Source organism: Pan paniscus, chromosome 23 (genome assembly GCF_029289425.2).
Source record: "Pan paniscus chromosome 23, NHGRI_mPanPan1-v2.0_pri, whole genome shotgun sequence".
Classification (NCBI taxonomy): Eukaryota; Metazoa; Chordata; class Mammalia; order Primates; family Hominidae; genus Pan; species Pan paniscus.
The window spans coordinates 63,172,841-63,192,885 of NC_085927.1; positions in this window are offsets into that span (position 1 = coordinate 63,172,841).

A 20,045-nucleotide genomic window follows, 5' to 3' on the forward strand; every position below is an offset into this window, starting at 1 on the left:
AAGTTTATAGAGATTTCCATGTTTATACAGATAGTGGTGTAGATATTTCCATGTTTCTGGAAATAGTGGTGTATATATTTCCATATTTATACAGATGACTCTGTAGATATTTGCATGTTTATACAGATGGTGGTGTAGATATTTCCATGTTTATAGAGATAGCTGTGTAGGTATTTCCATGTTTATACAGATAGAGGTGCAGCCATTTCCATCTTTATACAGATAGCGGTGTTGATATTTCCATGTTTATTCAGATAGTGGTGGAGATATTTCCTTGTTTATACAGATCCTGGTGTAGATATTTCCATGTTTATACATAGAGCGGTGTAGATATTTCCATATTTATACAGGTAGCGGTGTAGATATTACCATGTTTATACAGATCGTGGTGTAGATATTTCCATCTTTCCACAGATGGCAGTGAAGATATTTCAATGTTTATACAGATGGTGGTGTACATATTTCCATGTTTATAGAGATAGCGGTGTAGATATTTCCATGTTCATGCAGATGGCAGTGTAGATATTTCCATGTTTATACAGATAGCAGTGTAGATATTTCCATGTTTATATAGATAGCGGTGTAGATATTTCTATATTTATATACATGGCGGTGTAGATGTTTCCATGTTTTTAGAGATGGCGGTGTAGACAATTCCATTTTTATACAGATGGTAGTGTAGATATTTCCTTGTTTATACAGATAGCGGTGTAGATATTTCCATGTTTATACAGATAGCAGTGTAGATATTTCGATGTTTATACAGATAGTGGTGTAGATATTTCCATGTTTATAGGGATGATTGTGAAGTTATTTCCATGTTCATAGAGATAGTGGTGTAGACATTTCCATCTTTATACAGATAGCGGTGTAGATATTTCCCTGTTTATTCAGCTCCCGGTGTAGATACTTCCATCTTTATACAGATGGCAGTGTAGATATTTCCATTTCTATAGAGATAGTGTTGTAGATATTTCCAAGTTTATACAGATGGCGTTGTAGATAGTTCCATATTTCTGGAGATGGCGGTGTAGATATTTTCATGTTTATAGAGATGGCGGTGTAGATATTTCCATGTTTATAGAGATGGCGGTGTAGGTATTTCCATGTTTATAGAGATAGCTGTGTAGGTATTTCCATGTTTATACAGATAGACTTTCAGCCTTTTCCATCTTTATACAGATAGCGGTGTTGATATTTCCATGTTTATTCAGATAGTGGTGGAGATATTTCCTTGTTTATACAGATCCTGGTGTAGATATTTCCATGTTTATACATAGAGCGGTGTAGATATTTCCATATTTATACAGGTAGCGGTGTAGATATTACCATGTTTATACAGATCGTGGTGTAGATATTTCCATCTTTCCACAGATGGCAGTGTAGATATTTCAATGTTTATACAGATGGTGGTGTACATATTTCCATGTTTATAGAGATAGCGGTGTAGATATTTCCATGTTCATGCAGATGGCAGTGTAGATATTTCCATGTTTATACAGATAGCAGTGTAGATATTTCCATGTTTAAATAGATAGCGGTGTAGATATTTCTATATTTATATACATGGCGGTGTAGATGTTTCCATGTTTTTAGAGATGGCAGTGTAGACAATTCCATTTTTATACAGATGGTAGTGTAGATATTTCCTTGTTTATACAGATAGCGGTGTAGATATTTCCATGTTTATACAGATAGCAGTGTAGATATTTCGATGTTTATACAGATAGTGGTGTAGATATTTCCATGTTTATAGGGATGATTGTGAAGTTATTTCCATGTTCATAGAGATAGTGGTGTAGACATTTCCATCTTTATACAGATAGCGGTGTAGATATTTCCCTGTTTATTCAGCTCCCGGTGTAGATACTTCCATCTTTATACAGATGGCAGTGTAGATATTTCCATTTCTATAGAGATAGTGTTGTAGATATTTCCAAGTTTATACAGATGGCGTTGTAGATAGTTCCATATTTCTGGAGATGGCGGTGTAGATATTTTCATGTTTATAGAGATGGCGGTGTAGATATTTCCATGTTTATAGAGATGGCGGTGTAGGTATTTCCATGTTTATAGAGATGGCTATGTAGATATTTCCATGTTTATGCAGATCGTAGTGTAGATATTTCCATGTTTATACAAATAGCGGTCTAGATAATTCCATGTTTATTCAGGTAGCGGCGTAGATATTTCCGTGTTTATACAGAGCACGGTGTAGACATTTCCATCTTTCTACAGATGGCAGTGTAGATATTTCCATGTTTATACAGATGGAGGTGTAGATATTTCCATGTTTATACAGATGGCAATGTAGTTATTTCCATGTTTATGCAGATGGCTGTGTAGATATCTCCTGCATTATAGAGATGGCAGTGTAGGTATTTCTATGTTTATGGAGATAGCGGTGTAGATAATTCCATGTTTATAGAGATGGTGTTGTAGATATTTCCATGTTTATAGAGATGGCGGTGTAGATATATCCATGTTCATAGATATAGCCGTGTAGTTATTTCCATGAGTATAGAGAAAGCGGTGTAGATACTTCCATGTTTATACAGATGGCTGTGTAGATATTTCCATGTTTATACAGACGGCAGTGTAGGTATTTCCATGTTTATAGAGATTGCGGTGTAGATATTTCCATGTTTTTACAGATTACTGTGGATATATTTCCATGTTTATACAGATGGCGGTGTAGATATTTCCATGTTTATAAAGATAGCGGTGTAGGTATTTACATTTTTCTGCAGATGGCAATGTAGTTATTTCCATGTTCATTGATATAGCGGTGTAGATATTTCCATACTTATCCATATAGCAGTGTAGATATTTCCAGGTTTATACAGATAGTGGTGTAGATATTTCCATGTTTATACAGATAGTGGCGTAGATATTTCCACGTTTCAGAGATAGCGGTGTAGATAATACCATGTTTACACGGATGGCTGTGTAGATATTTCCATGTGTATACAGATGACAGTGTAGATATTTCCATGTTAATATAGATGGTGGTGTAGATATTTACATCTATATACAGATGACTGTGTAGATATTTCCATGTTTATACAGATAGCGGTGTAGATAATTCCATGTTTAAACAGATATTGTTGGAGTTTTTTAAATGTTTATTCGGATAGCGGTGGAGATATTTCCATGTTGATATCGATGGCGATGTAGATATTTCCCTGTTTACAGAGATAGCGGTGTAGATATTTCCATGTTTATACAGATAGCAGTGTAGTTATTTCCATGTTTTCACAGATAGCGGTGTAGATATTTCCATCTTTGCACAGATTGCGGTGTAGATATTTCCATCTTTACACAGATAATGGTGTAGGTATTTCCATGTTTACACAGATAGCGGTGTAGATATTTAAAGGTTTACACAGACAGCGTTGTAGATATTTGCATGTTTATACAGATAGCGGTGTAGATATTTCTATGTTTATACAGATAGCGGTGTAGATGTTTCCATGTATATACAGATAGCTGTGGAGATATTTCCATGTTTATACACATAGTGATGTAGATGTTTCCATGTTTCTACAGATAGCGGTGTAGATATTTCCATGTTGATAGAGATAGAGGTGTAGATATTTTCAAGTTTACAAAGATAGCGGTGTAGACATTTCCATGTTTATACAGATAGCGGTGGAGATATTTCCATGTTTATACAGATAGCGGTGGAGATATTTCCATGTTTATACAGATGGCGGTGTGGATATTTCGATGTTTTTATAGATAGTGTTGTAGATATTTCCAAGATCATGCAAATAGCGGTGAAGATATTTCCATGTTTATACAGATCGTGGTGCAGATATTTCCATGTTTATACAGGTAGCGGTGTAGGTATTTCCATGTTCGTAGAGATAGCGGTGTAGACATTTCCCTGTTTATTGAGATATCGGTGTAGATATATCCAAATTTATACAGATAGCGGTGTAGATATTTCCATGTTTATACTGATAACAGTGGAGATATTTCCATGTTTATAGAGATAGTGGTGGAGGTACTTCCATGTTTATGCAGATAGCATTGTAGATATTTCCATGTTTATACAGATAATGGTGTAGATGTTTCCATGTTTATAAAAATAGCGGTGTACATATTTCCATGGTTATACAGATAGCGGTGTAGATATTTCCATCTTTATACAGATAGCAGTGTTGATATTTCCATCTTTATAAAGATAGCGGTGTAGATATTTCCATGTTTATACAGATAGCAGTGGAGATATTTCCATGTTTATACAGATAGCGATGTAGATATTTCCATGTTTTTACAGATGGCGTTGTAGGTATTTCCATGTTTCTACAGATAGCGGTGTGGCTATTTCCATGTTTATACAGGTAGCGGTGAAGATATTTCCATGTTTATAGTGATGTCTGTGTAGATATTTCCATGTTTACAGATGGCAGTGTACATATTTCCATGTTTATACAGATGGTGGTGTAGATATGTCCATGTTTATACAGATGACTTTGTAGTTATTTCCATGTATATACAGATGGCGGTTTAGATATTTCCATGTTTTTAGGGATAGTCATGTAGATATTTCCATGTTTATAACGATAGCATTATAGACATTTCAATGTTTATACAAATGGCGTTGTAGATATTTCCATGTTTATTAGGATACCAGTGTAGGTGTTTCCATGTTTGTTCAGATGGCGGTGTAGATATTTCCATGCTTCTACTGATGGCAATGTATGTATTTCTATCTTTATACAGATGGCCGTGTAAATATTTCCATGTTTATACAGATAGCGGTGTAGATATTTCCATGTTTATTGAGATAACGGTGTAGATGTTTCCATGTTTATTCAGATAGCTGTGTAGCTATTTCAATATTTATAAAGATAGCGGTGTAGATATTTCAAGGTTTATAAGGATAGCGGTGTAGATATTTCCATGTTTACAGAGAGAGCGGTGTAGATAATTCCATGTTTATAGAGATAGCGGTGTAGATATTTCAGTGTTTATAGACATACCGGTGTAGATATTTCCGAGTTTATAGACATAGCGGTGCAGATATTCCCGTGTATATACAGATAGCAGTGTAGATATTTCCATCCTTACAGAGATATCGGTGTAGATATTTCCATGTTTTTAGAGATGGCGGTGTAGATATTTCCATGTTTATACAGATAGCAGTGTAGATATTATGTTCATGCAGATGGCGGTGTAGGTATTTATATATTCATACAGATGGCGGTGTAGATATTTCCATGTTTATACAGATGGCGGTGTAGATATTTCCATGTTTCTAGAGACAGCGGTGTAGACATTTCCATGTATATACAGATGGCTGTGTAGATATTTCCTTGTGTATACAGATGGCAGTGTAGATATTTCCATGTTTATACAGATGGCGGTTTACATATTTCCATGTTTACAGAGATAGCGGTGTAGATATTTCCATATTTGCACATGTTGCGGGGTAGATATTTCCGTCTTTAAACAGATAGCGGTGAACATATTTCCATGTTTACACAGATAGCTGTGAAGGTATTCCCATGTTTACACAGACAGTGTTGTAGATATTTCCATGTTTATACAGGTAGCGGTGTAGATATTTCCATGTTTACAAAGATAGCGGTGTAGATATTTCCATGTTTATAGAGATAGAGCTGGTGATATTTCCATCTTTATACAGGTAACGAAGTAGACATTTCCATGTTTATACAGATAGCGGTGGAGATATTTCCATGTCTATACAGATAGCGTTGTAGATATTTCCATGTTTATACAGATAGCGGTGGAGATATTTCCATGTCTATACAGATTGCGTTGGAGATATTTCCATGTTTATACAGATGGCCGTGTAGGTATTTCCAAGCTTATAAAGATAGCGGTGTATATATTTCCATGTTTATACAGAAAGCGGTGGAGATATTTCCATGTTTATACATATTGCGGTGTAGGTATTTCCATGCTTATACAGATAGCGGTGTTGATATTTCCATGTTTATACAGATGGCTGTGTAGATATTTCCATGTGTATACAGATGGCAGTGTAGATATTTACATCTTTATACAGATGGAGATGGAGATATTTCCTAGTTTATACAGATGACTGTGTAGATATTTTCATGTTTTTACAGATGGCGGTGTAGATATTTCCATGTTTATACGGATAGCGGTGTCACTATTTCTGTGTTTATACATATAGCAGTGTAGATATTTCCATGTATATAGAGAAAGCTATGTAGATATTTCCTAGTTTATAGAGATAGGGGTGAAGATGTTTCCATGTTTATACAGATGACTGTGTAGGTGTTTCCATGTTTATACAGATGGCGGTGTAGATATTTCCATGTTTATAGAGATAGCCATGTAGATATTTCCATGTTTATACAGATAGCTGTGTAGGCATTTCCATGTTTATAGAGATAGCCTTGTAGATATTTCAATATTTATAGAGATAGCGGTGTAGATATTTCAATGTTTATACAGATAGCGGTGTAGATATTTCCATGTTTATACAGATAGCAGTGAAGATATTTCCATGTTTATGCGGATAGCGGTGTTCATATTTCCATGTTTATAGGGATAGCGGTGTAGATATTTCCATGTTTATACAGATAGCGTGGCAGTTATTTCCATGTTTATACAGATAGCGTTGTAGATATTTCCATGTTTATACAGATAACGGTGTAGATATTTCCATGTTAATACAGATTGCGGTGTAGATTTTGCATATTTATAGAGATAGCGGTGTAGATATTTCCATGTTTATACAGATGGCTGTGTAGATATTTCCCTTTGTATACAGATGGCAGTGTAGATATTTTCATGTTTATACAGATGGAGGTGTAGATATTTCCATGTTTATACAGATTGCGGTGTAGGAATTGCATGTTTATAGAGATAGCGGTGTAGATATTTCCATGTTTATACAGATGGCTGTGTAGATATTTCCCTGTGTATACAGATGGCAGTGTAGATATTTCCATGTTTATACAGATGGAGGTGTAGATATTTCCATGTTTATACAGATGACTCTGTAGACATTTTCATGTTTTTATAGGTGGCAGTGTAGTTATTTCCATGTTTATAGACATAACGGTGTGGCTATTTCCATGTTTATACAGATAGCAGTGTAGGTATTTCCATGTTTACAGAGATAGCTTTGTAGATATTTCCATCTTTATACAGACAGCATTGTAGTTATTTCCATGTTTATACATATGGCAGTGTAGATATTTCCATGTTTATACAGATAGTGGTGTAGATGTTTCCATGTTTATACAGATAGCGGTGTAGATATTTCCATGTTTATACAGACAACGGGTTAGATATTTCCATGTTTACCGAGATTGCAGTTTAGATATTTCGATATTGCACAGATTGCGGTGTACATATTTTCTTCTTTACACAAATAGTGGTGTACATATTTCCATGTATACACAGATAGCTGTGTAGATATTTCCATGTTTACACAGATATTGTTGTAGAGATTCCCATGTTTATACAGATAGCGGTGTAGATATTTCCATGTTTATGAAGATAGGGGTGTAGATATTTCCATGTTTATACAGATAGTTGTGTAGATATTTCCATGTCTATACAGATAACGGTGTAGTTATTTCCATGTTTATATAGATTGCAGTGTAGGCATTTCCATGTATATAGAGATAGCGGTGTACATATTTCCATGCTTATACAGATAGCGGTGTAGGTATTTCCATGTGTATACAGATGGCGGTGTAGATATTTCCATGTTTATACAGATGGCAGTGTAGATATTTCCAGGTTTATACAGATAGCCGTGTAGATATTTCCATGTTTATACAGATGGCAGTGTAGATATTTTCATGTTTATACAGATAGTGGTGTAAATATTTCCATGTTTATACAGGTAGAGGTGTAGATATTTCCATGTTTATGCAGATCTCGGTGTAGATATTTCCATCTTTCTACAGATGACATTGTAGGTGTTTCTATGCTTATAGAGATGACGGTGCAGATATTTCCATATTTATACAGATGGCGGTGTAGTTATTTCCATGTTTATGCTGATGGTGGTGTGTATATTTCCATGTTTATAGATATGGCGTTTTAGATGTTTCTTTGTTTACTGAGATAGCGGTGTAGATAATTCCATCTTTATACAGATAGCGGTGAAGGCATTTCCATGTTTATACAGATAGCGGTGTAGATATTTCCATGTTTATAGTGCTAGCGGTGTACATATTTCCATGTTTATAGAGATAGCGGTGTAGATATTTCCATATTTTTACAGATAGCGGTGTAGATATTTCCACATTTATACAGATAGCGGTGTAGATATTTCCATGTTTCTACAGATTGCGGGGAATGTATTTCCATGTTGATGGAGATAGCGGTGTAGATACATCCATGTTTATAGAGATGGCGGTGTAGATACTTCCATGTTTATACACATGGAGATGTAGATATTTCCATGTTTTTACAGATGACTCTGTAGATATTTCCATGTTTTTGCAGATGTCTGTGTAGATATTTCCATGTTTTTACAGATGGCGGTGTAGATATTTCCATGTTTATACAGATAGCGGTGTGGCTCTTTCCATGTTTATACAGATAGCTGCGTAGATATTTCCATGTTTATAGAGATGGCTGTGTAGATATTTCCATGTTTCTACAGATGGCTGTGTAGATATTTCCATGTTTGTACAGATTGCTTTGAAGATATTCCCATGTTTACACAGAGACTGTTGTAGTTATTTCCATGTTTATACATGTAGCGGTGTAGATATTTCCATGTTTACAAAGATAACAGTTTAGATATTTCCATGTTTATAGAGATAGCGCTGGGGATATTTCCATGTTTACACAGATAGCGATGTAGATATTTCCAAGACTATACAGATAGCGGTGTAGATATTTCCATGTTTATACAGATAGCGGTGGAGATATTTCAATGTTTATACAGATAGCGGTGTAGATATTTCCATGTTTATACAGATAGTGGTGGATATATTTCCATGTTTATACAGATAGCGGTGGAGATATTTCCATGTTTATACGGATAGCGGTGCAGTTATTTCCATGTTTATACAGATAGCGATATAGATATTTCCATGTTTATACAGATAGTTGTGTAGATATTTCCATGTTTATGCAATTGACTGTGTAGGTATTTCCATGTTTATACAGATGGCGGTGTAGATATTTCCATGTTCATAGAGATAGCCATGTAGATATTTCCATGTTTATACAGCTAGCAGTGTAGATATTTCCATGTTTACAAAGATAACGGTGTAGATATATCCATGTTTATAGAGATAGCGCTGGGGATATTTCCATGTTTATACAGATAGCGATGTAGATATTTCCATGTCTATACAGATAGCGGTGTAGATATTTCCATGTTTATACAGATAGCGGTGGAGATATTTCAATGTTTATACAGATTGCGGTGTAGATATTTCCATGTTTATACAGATAGTGGTGGATATATTTCCGTGTTTATACAGATCGCGGTGGAGATATTTCCATGTTCATAGAGATAGCCAAATAGATATTTCCATGTTTATACAGCTAGCAGTGTAGATATTTCCATGTTTACAGATAGCGGTGTAGATATTTCCATGTTTGTACAGATTGCGGTGTAGGTATTTCCATGTTTATGGAGATAGCGGTGTAGACATTTCCATGTTTATACAGATGGCAGTGTAGATATTTCCATGTGTATACAGATGGCGGTGTAGTTATTTCCATGTTTATGCACATGGAGATGTAGATATTTCCATGTTCATACAGATGACTGTTTAGCTATTTCCATGTTTTTACAGATGGCGGTGCAGATATTTCCATGTTTATACAGATGGCGGTGTAGATACTTCCAAGTTTATAAAGATAGCGGTGTAGATATTTCCATGTTTATACAGATAGCGGTGTAGATATTTCCATATTTATACAGATTGCGGTGCAGGTATTTCCATGTTTATAGAGATAGCGTTGTAGACATTTCCATGTTTATTCAGATGCATGTGTAGGTATTCCCATGAGTATACAGATGGCAGCCTAGATTTTTCCATGTTTATACAGATGACTGTGTAGATATTTTCTTGTTTTTACTCATGGCGGTGTAGATATTTCCATGTTTATACAGATAGCGGTGTCACTATTTCTATGTTTATACAGACAGCACTGTAGATATTTCCATGTTTATAGAGATAGCTGTGTAGATATTTCCATGTTTGTACAGATAGCGTTGTAGGTATTTCCATGTTTATACAGATGGCGGTATAGATATTTCCATGTATATAGTGATAGCCATGTAGATATATCCATGTTTATAAAGATAGAGGTGTAAGCATTTTCATGTTTATAGAGATAGCATTGTAGGTATCTCAATATTTATAGAGATAGCAGTGTAGATATTTCCATGTTTATGCAGATATTTGTGTACATATTTCCATGTTTATGCAGATAGCGGTGTATATATTTCCATGTTTATACAGATCGTGGTGTAGATATTTCCATGTTTATACAGATAGCGGTGTAGATATTTCCATGTTTATACAGATAACGGGGTAGATATTTCCATGTTTACAGAGATAGCGGTGTAGATATTTTGATATTTGCACAGATTGCGGTGTACATATTTTCATCTTTACACAGACAGCGGTGTACATATTTCCACGTCTACACAGATAGCTGTGCAGATATTTCCATGTTTACACAGATATTGTTGTAGATATTTCCATGTTTATACAGATAGCGGTGTAGATATTTCCATGCTTATACAGATAGCGGTGTAGGTATTTCCATGTGTATAGAGATGGCAGTGTAGGTATTCCCATGTTTATACAGATAGCAGTGTAGATATTTCCATGTTTATGGAGACAGCTGTGTAGATATTTTCATATTTATACAGACGGCTGTGTACATATTTCCATGTTTATACAGATAGTGATGTACATATTTCCATGTTCATACAGGTAGAGGTTTAGGTATTTCCATGTTTATACAGATGGCACTGTAGATATTTCCATGTTTATACAGATAGTGGTGTAGATATTTCCATGTTTATACAGAGGACTGTGTAGGTATTTCCATGTTTATACAGATAGCGGTGTAGATATTTCCATGTTTATACTGCTAGCAGTGTAGATATTTCCATGTTTACAGAGATAGCTGAGCAGATATTTCCATATTTATACAGATAGCGGTGTGGATATTTCCATGTTTATACAGATAGCATTGTAGATATATTCAGGTTTAAACAGATAGCGATGTACATATTTCCATGTTTATAGACATGGTGGTGAAAATATTTCCATGTTTGTAGAGATAGTGGTGTAGACATTTCCATGTTTATACAGATAGCGGTGAGGATATTTCCATGCTTATTCAGCTCCTGGTGTAGATATTTCCATATATATACAGATGGCAATGTAGATATTTTGATGTTTATACAAATAGTGGTGTAGATATTTTCATGTTTATAGAGATGGTGGTGTACAGATTTCCATGTTTATACAGATTGCGGTGTAGATATTTCCATGTTTATAGAGATGGTGTTGTAGGTATATCCGTATTTATAGAGATAGCGGTGTAGATACTTCCACGTTTCTACAAATGGCTTTGTAGATATTTCCACGTTTATACAAATGGCAGTGTAGATATTTCCATGTTTATATGTATGGTGGTGTAGTTATTTCCATGTTTTTACAGATAACTGCTTAGATATTTGCATGTTTATACAGATGGCGGTGTAGATATTTCCATGTTTACAGAGATAACAGTGTAGATATTTCCATGTTTATGCAGATAGCGGTGAGGTTATTTCCATGTTTATAGAGATAGCGGTGTAGATATTTACATATTTATACAGATTGCAGTGTAGATATTTTCAGGTTTATACAGGTGGCGGTGTAGACATTTCCATGTTTATTCAGATGGTGGTGTATATATTTCCTTGTTTATACAGATAGCGGTGTAGATATTTCCATGTTTATACAGATAACGGTGTAGATATTTCCATGTTTATATGGATAGCGGTGTATATATTTCCACGTTTATACAGATATCGATGTAGATATTTCCAAGTTTATACAGATAGCGTTGTAGAGATTTTCACGTTTATACAGATAGTGGTGTAGATATTTCTACGTTTTACAGATAGCGGTGTAGACATTTCCAAGTTTACACAGACTGCGTTGGGGATATTTCCATGTTTTTACAGATATCAATGTAGGTATTTCCATGTTTACACAGATGACGGTGTAGATATTTCCATGTTTATGCAGATGGTGGTGTAGATATTTCCATGTTTATGCAGATGGTGGTGAAGACATTTCCAAGTTTATGGAATGGCGGTGTAGATATTTCCATGTTTATAGAGATAGCGGTGTAGATATTTCCATGTTTATTAAGATAGCGGTGTAGGTACTTCCATGTTTATAGTGATAGCGGTGTAGATATTTCCATGTTTATACAGATAGCAGTGAAGATATTTCCATGTTTATGCGGATAGTGGTGTTCATATTTCCATGTTTATAGGGATAGTGGTGTAGATATTTCCATGTTTATACAGATAGCGGTGTAGGTATTTCCATGTTTATACAGATGACTGTGTAGGTATTTCCATGGTTATACAGATGTAGGTGTAGTTGTTTTTAGGTTTATAGAGATAGCGGTGTAGATATTTGCATTTTTATACAGATAGCGTTGTAGACATTTCCATGTTTACAGAGATAGTGGTGTAGATATTTCCATATTTGTACAGATAGCGGTGTAGTTATTTCCATGTTTATACAGATAGCGGAGTAGATACTTCCACGTTTCTACAGATGGCTTTGTAGATATTTCCATGTGTATACAGATGGCAGTGTAGATATTTCCATATTTATACAGATGGAGGTGTAGATATTTCGAAGTTTATACAGATGAATGTGTAGATATTTTCATGTTTTTACAGATGGCGGTGTAAATATTGACATGTTTATACAGATAGCGGTGTCGCTATTTCCATTTTATACAGATAGTGTTTATTTTTCCATGTTCATACAGATGACTGTGTAGGTATTTCCATGTTTGTACAGATTCCGGTGTAGATATTTCCATGTTTGTAGAGATAGCCATGTAGATATTTCCATGTTTATACAGATAGCAGTGCAGATATTTCCATGTTTATACAGATTGCGGTGTAGATATTTCTATGTTTACAGAGATAGCGGTGTAGATATTTCCATATTTGCGCATATTTCGGTGTAGATATTTACATCTTTACAGAGATATTGGTGCACATATTTCCATGTTTACACAGATAGCTGTGAAGATATTCCCATGTTTCCACAGATAGTTTTGTAGATATTTCCATGTTTATAAAGGTAGCGGTGTAGATATTTCCATGTTTACAAAAATAGCGGTGTAGATATTTCCATGTTTATAGAGATAGCGCTGGGGATATTTCCATGTTTATACTGATAGCGATGTAGACATTTCTATGTTTATACAGATAGCGGTATAGATATTTCCATGTTTACACAGATAGCGGTGGAGACATTTCCATGTTTATACAGATAGCGGTGGGGATATTTCCATGTTTATACAGATGGCGTTGTAGATATTTCCAAGTTTATAAAGATAGCGGTGGTGATATTTCCATGTTTATACAGATAGCAGTGTAGAGATTTCCAAGTTTATACAGATAGCGGTGCAGGTATTTCCATGTTTATAGAGATAGCAGTGTAGACATTTTTATGTTTATACAGATGGCTGTGTAGGTATTTCCATGAGTATATAGATGGCAGTGTAGATTTTTCTATGTTTATACTGATGACAGTGTAGATATTTTAATGTTTTTACACATGTCGGTGTAGATATTTCCATGTTTATACAGATAGCGGTGTCACTAATTCTATGCTTATACAGACAGCAGTGTAGATAGTTCCATGTTTATAGAGATAGCTGTGTAGATATTTCCATGTATGTACAGATATCGGTGTAGATATTTCCACGTTTATACAGATGGCAGTGTAGATATTTCTATGTTTATACAGATAGTGGTGTAGATGTTTCCATGATTATACAGATGAGTGTGTAGGTATTTCCATGTTTATACAGATGGCGGTGTAGATATTTCCATGTTTATAGAGATAGCCATGTAGATATATCCATGTTTATAAAGACAGAGGTGTAAGCATTTTCATGTTTATAGAGATAGCGTTGTAGGTATCTCAATATTTATAGAGATAGCAGTGTAGATATCTCCATGTTTATGCAGATAGTTGTGTAGATATTTCCATGTTTATACAGATAGCGGTGTAGATATACTGATATTTGCACAAATTGCGGTGTACATATTTTCAACTTTACACAGATAGCGGTGTACATATTTCCAAGTCTACACAGATAGATGTGTAGATATTCCCATGTTTACACAAATATTGTTGTAGATATTTCCATGTTTATACAGAGAGCGGTGTAGTTATTTCCATGTTTATACGGATTTCAGTGTAGGTATTTCCATGTTTATAGAGATAGCGGTGTAGATATTTCCATGCTTATACAGATAGCGGTGTAGGTATTTCCATGTGTATACAGATGGCAGTGTAGATATTGCCATGTTTATAAAGATAGCAGTGTAGAAATTTCCATGTTTATGGAGACAGCTGTGTAGATATTTTCATATTTATACAGACGGCAGTGTATATATTTCCATCTTTATACAGATAGTGCTGTAGGTATTTCCATGTTTATACAGGTATAGGTGAAGGTATTTCCATGTTTATACAGATGGCACTGTAGATATTTCCATGTTTATACAGATAGTGGTGTAGATATTTCCATGTTTATACGGAGGACTGTGTAGGTATTTCCATGTATATACAGATGTCAGTGTAGATATTTTCAGGTTTATAGATATAGCGGTGTAGACATTTCCATTTTTATTCAGATAGCGGTGTAGATATATCCATGTTTACAGAGATAGCTGTGTAGATATTTCTATATTTATACAGATAGCAGTGTAGATATTTCCATGTTTATACAGATAGCGGTGTAGATATATCCATGTTTATAGAGACAGCGATGTACATATTTCCATGATTATAGACATGGTGGTGAATATATTTCCATGTTTATAGAGATAGTGGTGTACACATTTCCATGTTTGCACAGATAGCAGTGAGGATATTTCCATGTTTATTCAGCTCCTGGTGTAGATATTTTCATCTTTATACAGATGGCAGTGTAGATATTTTGATATTTATACAGATAGTGGTGTAGATATTTTCATGTTTATAGAGATGGTGGTGTACATATTTCTATGTTTATACAGATTGCGGTGTAGATATTTCCATGTTTATAAAGATGGTGGTGTAGGTATATCCGTGTTTATACAGATAGCGGTGTGGATACTTCCACGTTTCTACAGATGGCTTTCTAGAAATTTCCATGTTTATACAGATGGCAGTGAATATATTTCCATGTTTATAGATATGGTGGCGTAGATATATCCATGTTTATACAGATAAATGTGTAGATATTTGCATGTTTATACAGATGGCGGTGTACATATTTCCATGTTTATAGAGATAACAGTGTAGATATTTCCATGTTTATGCAGATAGCGGTGTAGATATTTCCATGTTTATAGAGATAGCAATGTGGCTATTTCCATATTTATAGAGATAGCTGTGTAGATACTACCATGTTTATAGGGATAGCGGTGCATATATTCCCATGTTTGTACTGATAGCAGTGCAGATATTTCCATCTTTTTAGAGATAGCGATGTAGATATTTCCATTTTTGCAAAGATTGCGGTGTAGGTATTTCCATCTTTACACAGATAGCGGTGTAGATATTTCCATGTTTACACAGATAGCTGTCTAGATATTTCCATGTTTACACTGATAGGGTTGCAGATATTTTCATGTTTATATAGATAGCGGTGTAGATATTTCCATTTTTATAGACATTGCAGTGTAGATATTTCCATGTTTATAGAGATAGCGGTTTAGATATTTCCATCTTTATACAGACCGCGGTGTAATTATTTCCATGTTTATACAGATTGCGTTGCAGATATTTCCATGTTTGTATAGATGGCGGTGTTGATATTTCCATCTGTACACATATGGCCGTGTAGATATTTCCATGTTTATACAGATGGCGGTGCAGATATTTCTATGGATATGTAGATGGCAGTGTAAATATTTCCATGTTTATACAGAAAGCGGTGCAGTTATTTCCATGTTTATATAGATAGCGGTGTAGATATTTCCATGTATATACACATGGCTGTGTAGATATTTCCATGTTTATACAGATGGCGGTGTAGATATTTCCATGTTTATACAGATAACTTTGTATATATTTCCATGTTTATACAGATGGCGGTGTAGATATTTCGATGTTTATAGAGATAGCAGTGGAGATATTTCCATGTTTATACAGATAGCGGTGTAGATATTTCCATGTTTCTACTGATCGCGGTGAAGATATTTCCATGTTTATAGAGATAGCGGTGCAGATATTTCCATGTTTATACAGATAGCGGTGTAAATATTTCCATGTTTATACAGATCGTGGTGTAGATATTTCCATGTTTATACAGATTCCGGTGTAGATATTTCCATGCTTATGCAGACCGCAGTGTAGATATTACCATGTTTATAGAGATAGCGGTGTAGATATTTCCATGTTTGTACAGATGGCGGTGTTGATATTTCCATCTATACACAGATTGCCGTGTAGTTATATCCATGTGTATGCAGTTGGCATTGTAGATATTTCCATGCTTATACAGATGGTGGTGTAGATATTTCCATGTTTATACAGATGACTGTATAGGTATTTCCATGTTTTCACAGATGGCATTGCAGATATTTCCATGTTTATAGAGATAGCAGAGTAGATATTTCCATGTTTATACAGATGGCGGTGTAGTTATTTCCATGTTTATACAGATAACGGTGTAGATATTTCCAGGTTTATACAGATAGCCGTGTAAATATTTAAATGTTTATACAGATCACGTTGTAGATATTTCCATGTTTATACAGATAGCGGTGTAGATATTTCCAAGTTTGTACAGATGGCGGTGTAGATATTTCCATCTTTCTACAAATGGCAGTGTAGATATTTCCATGTTTATAGAGATGGCGGTGTAGATATTTCCACGTTTATATAGATGGCAATGTAGATATTTTGTTGTTTATGTAGATGGCGTTGTAGATATCTCCATGTTTAAAGAGATGGCGGTGTATATATTTCCATGTTGATGGAGATAGCAGTGTAGATATTTCCATGTTTATAGAGATAGCGGTGTAGTTATTTCCATGTTGATAGAGATAGCGGTGTAGATATTTCCATATTTCTTCAGATGACTGTGTAGATGTTTCCATGTTTGTACAGATGGCAGTGTAGATATTTCCATGTTTGTACAGATGGCAGTGTAGATATTTCCATGTTTATAGTGACAGCGGTTTAGATATTTCCATCTTTATACAGACCGCGGTGTAAATATTTCTATGTTTATACAGATAGCGTTGCAGATATTTCCATGTTTGTACAGATGGCGGTGTTGATATTTCCATCTGTACACAGATGGCCGTGTAGATATTTCCATGTTTATACAGATGGCGGCACAGATATTTCTATGGATATGTAGATGGCAGTGTAAATATTTCCATGTTTATACAGAAAGCGGTGTAGTTATTTCCAAGTTTATGTAGATAGCGGTGTAGATATTTCCATGTATACACATGTCTGTGTAGATATTTCCATGTTTATACAGATGGCGGTGTAGATATTGCCATGTTTATACAGATAACTTTGTAAGTATTTCCATGTTTGTACAGATGGCGGTGTTGATATTTCCATCTTTACAAAGATTGCCGTGTAGCTATTTCCTTGTGTATAAAGATGGCATTGTAGCTATTTCCATGTTTAAACAGATGGTGGTGTAGATATTTCCATGTTTATACAGATGACTGTATAGGTATTTCCATGTTTTTACAGATGGCATTGCAGATATTTCCATGTTTATAGAGATAGCAGTGTAGATATTTCCATGTTTATACAGATGGCGGTGTAGTTATTTACATGTTTATACAGATAACGGTGTAGATATTTCCATGTTTATACAGATAGCCGTGTAAATATTTAAATGTTTATACAGATCACGGTGTAGATATTTCCATGTTTATACAGATAGCGGTGTAGATATTTCCACGTTTATACAGATGGTGGTGTAGATATATCCATCTTTCTACGAATGGCAGTGTAGATATTTCCATGTTTATGGAGATGGCGGTGTAGATATTTCCACGATTATATAGATGGCAATGTAGATATTTTGTTGTTCATGTAGATGGCATTGTAGATATCTCCATGTTTAAAGAGATGGCGGTGTATATATTTCCATGTTCATGGAGATAGCGGTGTAGATATTTCCATGTTTATGGAGATAGCGGTGTAGTTATTTCCATGTTTATAGAGATAGCAGTGTAGATATTTCCATATTTCTTCAGATGACTGTGTAGATATTTCCATGTTTCTACAGATGGCAGTGTAGATATTTCCATGTTTGTACAGATGGCAGTGTAGATATTTCCATGTTTATAGAGATAGTGGTTTAGATATTTCCATCTTTATACACACAGTGGTGTAAATATTTCCATGTTTATACAGATAGCGTTGCAGATATTTCCATGTTTGTACAGATGGCGGTGTTGATATTTCTATCTGTACACAGATGGCTGTGTAGATATTTCCATGTTTATACAGATGGCGGCGCAGATATTTCTATGGATATGTAGATGGCAGTGTAAGTATTTCCAAGTTTATACAGAAAGCGGTGTAGTTATTTCCATGTTTATATAGGTAGCGGTGTAGTTATTTCATGTATATACGCATGGCTGTGTAGATATTTCCATCTTTATACAGATGGCGGTGTAGATATTTCCATGTTTATACAGATAACTTTGTAAGTACTTCCATGTTTATACAGATGGCAATGTAGATATTTCCATGTTTATACAGATAGCGGTGTAGATATTTCTTGTCTATAGAGATAGCGGTGTAGTTATTTCCATCTTTATACAGATTGCGGTGTAGATATTTCCATCTTTATACAGATGGCGGTGTAGATATTTCCATGTTTATACAAATAGCGGTGTAGATACATCCATGTTTCTGAAGATGGCGGTGTAGATATTTTCATGTTTATAGAGATGGAGGTGTAGATATTTCCATGTATATAGAGATATCAGTGTAGATATTTTTATGTTTATAGAGAAAGCGGTATAGGTATTTCCATGTTTATAGAGATAGCAGTGTAGATATTTCCATATTTATACAGATAGCGGTGTAGGTATTTCCATGTTTATACAGATTGCGGTGTAGATATTTCCATGTTTCTACAGATGGCGGTGTAGATATTTCCTCGTGTATACAGACAGCGGTGTGGATATTTCCATGTTTATACAGGTAGTGGTGTAGATATTTCCATGTTTACAGAGATAGCGGTGTAGATATTTCCATCTTTGCACAGATTGCCGTGTAGATATTTCCAAGTTTACACAGATAGCTGTGTAGATATTTCCATGTTTACACAGATGTCGGTGTAGATATATCCATGTGTATACATATAGCGGTGTAGATATTTCCATGTTTACATATATAGCGGTAAAAATATTTCCATCTTTGCACAGATTGTGATGTAGACATTGAAAACTTTACACAGATAGCGGTGTAGATATTTCCAAGTTTATAGAGATAGCGGTGTAGATATTTCCATGTTTATACAGATGGCTGTGTAGATATTTCCATGTTTATACAGATGTCGGTGTAGATATTTCCATGTTTATACAGATAGCGTTGTAGGTATTTCCATGTTTATAAATATAGCGGTGGAGATATTTCCATGTGTATACAGAGAGTGGTGCAAAAATTTCCATGTTTATACAGATAGCGGTGTAGATATTTCCATGTTTATACTGATAGCGGTGTAGATATTTCCATGTTTATAGGGACTGCGGTGTAGATATTTCCATCTTTGCACAGATTGCCGTGAAGATATTTCCAAGTTTACACAGATAG